Source organism: Capsicum annuum, chromosome 9 (assembly GCF_002878395.1).
Source record: "Capsicum annuum cultivar UCD-10X-F1 chromosome 9, UCD10Xv1.1, whole genome shotgun sequence".
Taxonomy (NCBI): domain Eukaryota; kingdom Viridiplantae; phylum Streptophyta; class Magnoliopsida; order Solanales; family Solanaceae; genus Capsicum; species Capsicum annuum.
The window spans coordinates 119,684,111-119,693,711 of NC_061119.1; positions in this window are offsets into that span (position 1 = coordinate 119,684,111).

Sequence of the window (9,601 nt, forward strand, 5' to 3'; positions counted from 1 at the left end):
AGTAAATCTTATTGTATTTGTATTTTAGTAGCAACATTTTTATAAAATAAAAAATATAACTTGCTATTTTTCGTAATTATGAAACAGTTGCTATAAAAGTTCTAATTATAGCTATAAATTTTCTACTTCTGAAAAATTCCCATATAATAAAACAAAATCTTGGCTATTTTTGTTGTAAATTATATACTTTTTTTGTATATAAATAAAAAATTTTCATTTACAAAAGCACTTTTGAAAAAAAGTACTTAAAAGCAGTTTTAAAAATTTGGCAAAACACTAATTAGTGTTCAAAAGTACTTTTTAAATTTATTGGTCAAATACAAACTGATTCTCACTAAAAGTACTCTTTGAAAAACACTTCTTCAAATAAGTTGATTTTAAAAGTTTAGTTAAACAAGTTAGTAGCCTCTTTGATCAAAGTGCGTGTGATATACACGAATAGAGTGAACTCATGATTTTTTTTTTATAGAAAAATCATGACCCAAAATAAAAAGAGGCAAAAAAAAGTTAAAAGGAAAGAATAAAAAGATATAAATTAAGAGTGAAGTGTTGAAAATAACCTCAAATTTGATCAGATTTTACTTTAGTTTTTGAAGTATATCTAGTATTAAAAACATCCCTACACTTTGACTAAATGGATTTTAAGATGCCGTTATTTTGTCATATCTAACTAATGTGTGCTCATTCAAAGTCAAGCTGGATTTGTTTGTTGATGTGTTATCTATGTTGCATCCACGAAGATTTTTAAAGCCAAAAGAAAAATAGAAAAGACATTTAAAAAATAAACTCACTAAAATAACCTTATCCAATGAAATCACCTACAATCTCTTGCATCTCTAGAACTCCTCCTCATAATTCTCTCAGAATTATCCAACATAACCCTTTGATTCTCATTTCTGATTTCTACCATAAAAATCTTTGATAAAAATATATATAATAATATCCCTTTATTTTGATTTGTGATTTATTTAGTGTGGGTAGTACAAACTAAATTTTCTCTCGAAATTGTCATTCTACCATGAAATTTTAAAGGTTGTTGGAAATTTACATCTACAAAGTATAGTCATAAAAATAATTCAAGATAAGAAATTTAAAAATTAAATAAGAAGTTAACAAAAAATAAAGTTCAATCTTGGGGTGTGTTTTAATGGAAAAATCTTAAAGAGGAAGAAGAAAGGTTTGTGGTAGCAGTTAGGGTGGGTTGAAAATTAAAAGAAAAAAGTTAAAATTGAGGTTTTTACAGCTTAATTCTATGAGACATTATATTTCAGGCACCCGTAAGAGTTTGAGACCATTTGTTATGTCATGTGACATCTTAGGGGTGTTTTTAGATTTATGTAGCCAAAGTTTAGGGGTGTTTATAATACTAGGTATAACTAGACGACTAAAGTAATAATTTATGCAAGCTTAGAGGTGTCTTTAACACTTCTCTCAAAATTAAAGTAGTTCCTCCATCTTCGATCATTGGTCTCTGCTTTCTCAGTTTCCTATCCCTATTTCAGTTTCTTCTACATCTAACCAAAGTGTAAGTGAGATGTCAACTTTCTTGTTGAAAATAAGATAAAGACAATGAGTAGTATAAGTGGCAAATGGATGAACTGGATTTGATTTGGAAGGATGAATATGAATTGAACTAAAATAAATTGGATTACAATCCATTCATATAAAATATGGGTAAATATGAATTTCGTTAAGGCCAAATACATAGCTAGATATTTAAACTTGACACTAACTTTCACTTTAGCACCTAAAGTGGACACTGTTCATTTTAAATACCTCAACTACTATTTCACTTTGTCACTTCTTTTATATTCTCAAAATTAACTTAAGCGAGTGTTCCAAACGTCTCCTAAGTGGAAACAACTAATTCGTATGTCACGTGTGAATTTTTTTTTTTTTTTGAAAAACCTCACTTTACCTTTTTTTTACCCATATGAACCCACCCCTTTCATTGTCTTCTTCGCCCAAAATCCCACCAAGAGCATTGATTTGTTCTCTTTAATTTTTTTCTTTTTTCTTTTTTGCTCCTTCATTATTTAAAACTGGTTTGGTGCAAGAATGGTAATAGTTCTTTTTTTAGCTTTATCTTTATTTTGTATATTTGAGTTTTATTGAATTTGAGATTTATCAATTAAAATAAATTCAAAATGTAATGAGTATTTGGAGTCTTCAACTCCTGCAAGGATGCTATTGATTTTTAAGATTTTTACCTTTTCTTCTTGTGGATTTGGGTTTTCTTGATTCTTGGTGTAATTGCAAGAATTAATTTTATTGTTGTTTTAAATATTTGATTTTTATTGAAATTATACTATAATTGTAATGGATAATTGAAGTTTGTCAATTTAAATTCATACTGTAATGGAATATGAAATTTGTTAACTTCAATTCAAAATATATATCTTGTACTAGTGTTAATGATGAATTCAAAAAATAAATTTAATTTTAAATAAAGAAAAAGGATTAATAGTATAATCCAACAATAATTTGCAAGAATTATCAAAAGTTTGTGCGATGGTGAGGGTGAAGGAAGAAGGCAAGAGAAAGAATGAGGAAGAAGAAGGAGAAAAAATGGTGAAAAATTACAAAGAGAAAGAGTGAGGAAGGAGGAGAAAGAAAGAGGAAAAATTTACAAAAATACTCCTTAAATGCGTTTAAAATGAGTGTAGCACACGTACTATGACGAGTCAACAAAACCTGCCAAAGTGACACAGTGGAATAGTAGTTGAGGTGTTTAAAAGAACAACGTCTTAGGTGCCAAAGTAAAAGTTTGTGCCATGTTTAGGGGCCTGACGATGTGTTTGGCCTTTGGTTAAATATGACCTAGGTAAAATAGTTCATACCCACTTTAATCTCCTAAAAGCGTAAAAATATTAAATCTAGGCTAAATTGATCGGCAAATTGTTAGTTCTCAAATTGGAGAATGCATCAGTTAGATCTTTTTACCCAAGACACGACTCCAACTAGGGGTCGATGTGTGATCCTGACTCGAGACCCAAGACATGACTGCAACTTGGTACCCAAGATCCAACCCCATCTCAAGAACTAAAATTCGACCTAGACTCGGGATTCGAGACCCGACCTTGACTCAAGACAAAAATCTAATCTTGACTCAGGCCTCAATACCTAAGACCTGACCTTGACTTTAGACCTGAGACTAACCCTAAACTCAAACTTTAGACTTGATCCTAACTCAGGACCCGAGAACCAGCCCCAACTCAAAACTTACAACCCAATCTTAGCTCATAACCTGAGACCCAACCCAAATCAGGACCTAAAACTCGATCTCAACTAGGGACTTGAGATTTGACCTGACCCCGACTTTGAATACGAGATTCGATGCCAACTTCGAACCTGATACCTCACCTCAATTAAGGACTTGATACCCAAGACTAGAACCTAAATCCAAACCTGAGATCCAACCCTAACTTGAGACTCGAGACCCAACTTAAACATTGAACTACAAACTAGCTCCCATCTTAGGAATCGAGATCAAACCTCGACTTGGGAGCCCAAACCAGACTATGATTCAAAACCTAAGACCAGATTCAAACTCAAAAGATGAGACCTGTCTCTAACTCAAGATGTGAAACTCGATCTTGACTTGATATCGAAGGTTTGATCTTGACTTAATACTGAAGACTCAATCTCGACTTAGGACTCGAGTCTCATCCCCAACTCCAAAGGTATGACCTAACCCCAACTTTAAACTTGAGAGCTGACTCCAGGTGTGAACTCAAGACCCACCCCCAACTTGGGACCTCAGATATGACGGGTCTTAAATCCCAGTACCAACCCTGACCTTGTATCCAAGACCAAATTCTTACTTAAGACCTAAGACCCAACCCCTACTTAGGACTCGAGACTCACCCAGACTTGATACTTGTGAATTGACCTTGACTCAAGACTCGAAACTCGAGACTCAATCCCGACTCAAAACCTAAAAGATGATTTCAACTCATAAACCAAGAATTAATCTTGATTCTTGACTCGAAACCCATCCTCGACTCGATCCCTACTTAGTACCCAAGAACCAACATGACTCGAGACCCAAGATCAAACTCTGAGTCAATATCCAAAAACCATCTTTGAATTGGGACTCGAGACTCAATCCAAACTCAGGACCTAAAATCCTACCCCATATTGAGACTTGTGACCCAACCCCGACTCTGAACCTGAGACCCATATCAACTCAGGATCCAATAATTGATCCCAACTTGAGATCCGATCGACTCTAACTTTAGACCTGAGTCTAAACCCAATGCAAGACCCGACACACAACCTAGGACCTACTTCCTAACACCAACTCGCAACTCAATCTTGTTTAGCCATAATTTTATACCATTGAGCCACCGTGGCTAAAACATGAGTGTTCTTTACTTTTTGGATTTTTCTTTATATTTGTAAATTAATTACTTTATTGATTTGAAAGTATCAATTCTGTAAATATGAGTTGAAAATTGCCAGCCCAGTGAGAAGACATCAACAAAGACCACCACAGTTCAGTTGGAAATTTTATCGACGAGTTTAGATCTAACGAATAAAAAGAAGAGATGATGGATGAGGCATGAAGAAGAAGGCTTGAACTAGAAGAAAACTCATCAAAAGAAGTAGATAATTCCAACTTATATTTTCCCCAAAAATTTTTTAATTTTCTAATAGCATTTCTTATAATTTTATCTCAATTTTAAGCTTTCTAAGTTCTAACATTTTAGTCCTTCTGCATTTTTCTTCCTTTTGTATTTCTTCACCATCCATGCTTGTGATTTTTTTTACTTATTAATGGTTATCAATAATAAAGAATTTGAGGTTGTTTTTATGATTAAAAAAATATAGATGCTCAATTTTTTGAAGATAAAGACGTGAAAAGACGATGGTGGGTTTATTAATTTTAAAGGAGAAAGGGTGACCATGATGTCCTCTCATGATTAAAGGAATTTTATGATGGACGTAATAGTGGAGGTGGCGACAAAAACAAGAAATTATGGTGGAGAAAGAAAGCAAAACAAAGAGAAAGTCAAAAGGAGTTAGTATTTTTAGTTATGTAAAGAAAAATAATGCGGCATATGTTTATCTGACTTGGATGCTGACATCAGCGCGATTGAGACACACATGTTATAGGGGTTTAAGTGGTAAGTTGTCAAATTCATGAGTATAAGAGTCTCTCAGGCTATTCCATTTTTAGTTTCTTTGATTTATTTTATTTACCTTGAACTAGAAATTTTCTTAATATCCAAAGGGAACAATCTAAGAAAAGTCAAAAGAATTGTATAAAGAAAGTTTCACAGAAATGTTGAATGGAAATCAATGCACAGTAATTTTGGTAGATCTTTTTTCAGAAGGTATTGCTGAAAAAGTAACTTGGCATGAGAATCCCAAGGCTTTTGAACTCTCTAGAAGTTGTGTTTGGAAAACCCATTGACGCTTACCCATGGAGATTCTCTAATCACTTATAAATTTCTCATTGATAGTTATTGTTTGCAAAAGCTTTTGTTAACTTTTCAGTTTTTCTCAATGAGAGTTTTAATAATTCAATCAACAGGGCAGGTTGAGGACAAATGGAGATTGAGTTATCTAAATATTTCTATATCATTCTTTTATATGGAAAGACTGATAATCAAGAGAGGCGGGGGGTGAATTGAAATTTTATACCTTAAGTCGACCACAATAATCAGTTAGTCGACTTCCCTGCACAACATCGTTAGTTTTAGAAATATAATAAAATAGAAAGTAAATAGCTTCAATAATGTAAATAACATGAAAGACTTTATCCTGGTTTAAAACACCTTTGTAGTGCCTACTTTTAGTTTTCTTGGGTTACAAGAGGTTCCCTTAGAGTAACTTGAATGATTACAAAGGTTTTCTTACAAGCTTTATTGAATAGCTTTATGAGAATGGTGGAAACCTCTACTTGTATAGCTTATCTCGTCTTCTCTCTTTTGGTTTCACTATAATGTATTATAACAATTTGTGTAAGTGTAAGAAGTAGCTAGACTTTTTTTCAGTGAAGTTAAAGAAATAAACAGGCTGCTATACTATATTTATACATGGAATAGAATAATATAGCCATTGCAGAATCTCAATTGATCTTCTCTTTGATGCTGTGATTGATCTTTATTGATTTTGTGGAATTTGAATTTCCTTCTTCTAATTCCTTGCTCTATTAATTTTGGAGGAACTTAAGGGATTTTTTTATGGTCATCTAGGACTGAATGTAATGCCTAGATGACATCATATGTCCATATCAGATATGCCCATATACTCTTGCCTTATGTCGTCATCCTGTCTTGTATAGAATGTAGTGGTATATGCTACAAATGTACTCCTTTCTTTTGTGTGTCCATTCACTAACTTGTTTTGATTTGCTTCATATTGTGAAGGAATTTTCTTTTTGAATGAGATAGTTCTTGTGACGGGCTTTTCTTTTTGAACGAGATACTTGTCCAAATCTTTTTATATTTATCCTGTAGGTTAGTAGGGATTAGTTTTGTCATTATTGAAACCACATGGGGCTAACAATATCCTACTTTTTGATAATGAAAATAGTACAAATATTTAAAATAATTCCACTTCCTTGAATGTCTCTAAAGTGCATTTCCAAGTGCAGTTGCTCCCCTTAGGTTGTGATAACTCCTCCTGAACTTGTGTTCCTTATTTTTACCCGTTTATTCTCCCCCTTTAGAGTAATAAAAAATAAAAGGCAATTACACAAATATATATAGAAGTAAGCAATATAAAATAACATACTAGAGCATGAGGGATAAGCCTGGCCAGTCCCATTAGAAGAGAGTCTATCACGATCCGAACTATGGCCTGGACGTGATGGGTATCTCAAGCACACCATTAACTGAATACCACCCCTTAGCCTAACCTCAAAAGCACAATAATAACACTAAAGCAGAATCCAATCAAGATAGTAATAAAAGATAAATAAGTCAAATGAATAATCTAAGAGTCAAAACCAATAATTCAACCATACTTGTCCACAGTAGCCTCTAAAACCAGAATAATAATTAAGTCAGGACATGCCACTGGCTATGACCAAAAGGATCCAAATGAAATACTAAAATAGTAATGAAACTAGTGAAATAATAGGGCTTTCTAAAATATGGAAGCTTACCACTTCACAGCAAATCCACGGGAGTACTCAGCCACCTAACGCTGCACAGGAGTAATAAGAAACTCGTTGGGCCCTACATCATGAAATGATGTAGCATCCAAGGACGATCAATCAAATAAGCACTGGCATATAACTCAGGAAATAAGGATAAAATAATGCAATTACCAATATTCAGTCATAAACCATATGCACCATATTCATATACATATATATAGGATGTCCGGATAGGAACAAGGGTCATGAACATGAAACTTTAAAGATTTAACCTGAATTGTGTTGCTCAATCCATTCTAAAGGCACATATGAGCTATATGGGTTCAGCTCCTCCTGCTGAAAGGGCCCCAGTGCATGTTAGCCGCACAAACCGAGAAAGTACCCAGGGAAAACTAAAGCCATCAAGGCAATAGTTATCCCAAAAAGTATATATCAAGTGTGCTTCAAGAAAACGATCATATAGACCCCTAAAACCGACAAACGTGGTTTCCAGTATTCGTCTCCTCGGGACTTACACCTTCACCGTGAGCTACACGATTCCCTTTAAGTCTAAATTAAAATAATTTGCACACAAACCAATCCATTAACCCAGGAGTCATTCATTAAGGCATTTACCACTTAGTATCATCATATCAATATGCTTGCAAGCTAATATATTTATGTCAAACCTATCCACATAACCATATTAGACTCCCAAGTTCCATTAAAAATCCAAAACCAAGGCCATTCAAAACTGTTTTCATTCATTTATCCTTTAATACAATGCATTGGGTCCAAAAACAAGTTAAACCATGTAATTTTCCATATTCAAAATAAAGTTTACAAAGTGGGTTGAGGTTAATGCAATTATCAAGCCAAAATTCCTTCAATTTTGGGATTCAACAACCTAGGTAAGACTAATGGGACAAGTTCTAGATTCAACCCACAAAAGAAACTAAGTAGTATCTCACACTCATATGATACATGTTACATCACAAGCTACTACCTATTCGGTTCATGCAATTATTAGAAATTATTATCATGTCCCTAATACTAATGCAATAATGAGATTCACAATGGTTACATATATATACACATCACATAGTTAAATTTTTTTGAAGGGGTATCATTTTCTCAAAAATCAACAAAAAAATGGCAACTTCCTTAGATACTCATTTTTCTCCTAGTTAAACATGAAACATCATGAAACAAAATACAATACACCTAAACATGCCGGCTCTACTGGGAACAGGACTTCGGGGAAAAGAGGCACGTCAACAAAAACCCCAAGAGGACATCAAGACCCACAAGCAGTCCCACCCTTAACTTAAAATATGCATTGTCCCCAATGCATTGGGTTGCTACAAAATACGATAGCTAGAAACATACCTGTGGTACCATAGGTGTGAAGATCTGACGTCAATCATAATAACAAGTGCAAATAACAAAATACCTTGGATTGCTTCCCAAGAAGTGCTTGATTTAATGTTGCGGCATGACGGGACTTGGTTGCTTACTCTGAATTCATCAACAAGCCCATGGGTACCTTGATTATTTAGACATCATCAAGGTAGCCTAAGAGTTGGCCTTCAGTTTTCTCTTTCCACTTTGAACTTATGAATTGCACCCCTAATTATTTTTCTAATTTCCCATTATGCTCAAGGGGCGGTGGTGTAAAAATAAAGGACCCAAGCAATAGATGAGGCATGATGTACTTCTTAGACCTTGCATGTGGAATGTAATTCCTTGTTTCTGACTCAAAAAATTCAAGATATAGACATATTTTTCCTCGTTCTTGCACTTTTCTTTGGGTTCAGATGGCTCGATCAAGATCTGACTATCCAAACATAATGCGGAGAAATTCTTTGAATGAGGTCCAATATGCTCCAACTCAGGAATTGCAGTCTTATTTAATCCCCACATAACTCTAGTATGCTCTACTTCAAAGTGACGTATCCATAATGACCCAAACCCCTTCCAAAAATTCTATAACTTCCCAAAATACCCTTTTAACATCCCTAAACATGATTCAAGTAAAAAATTGTCATAATACACATGAGAGGATCAAAAATAAAATTGTCAAAGTTTTACAGTGTCTCACAGAGATGAAATAAAAAAATATAAGAAGTTAACAAAAAGATTGTTTGATAGGGACTCACCCTTAATAAATCAATGAGTCAAGGAATTTATTTTTTCTTAAGAAAATAGATTAAAGTGCTGATTAAGTTCCTGCAGAAAGCGTCATAGAGCTTTTTTATGTCCTTTGGAAAGTTACAGTAGGATGTATAGAAGGTAACGACAAGATCATTCTGGGAAGAGCTGGCTCCATCCTTCATGGAGTCGACTTGCCAAATTAACTTGTTCACAGTACAAACACCTTCACCTTTCAAGTTGTTCATCACTAACCTGAGCTTGGCCACATCGGTACCTATTTGTTTTATAACTTGACATATCTTACCCACTATTTCCTATAAAGAACATATACTATCCTTCAATATCGCTCATGTAGGC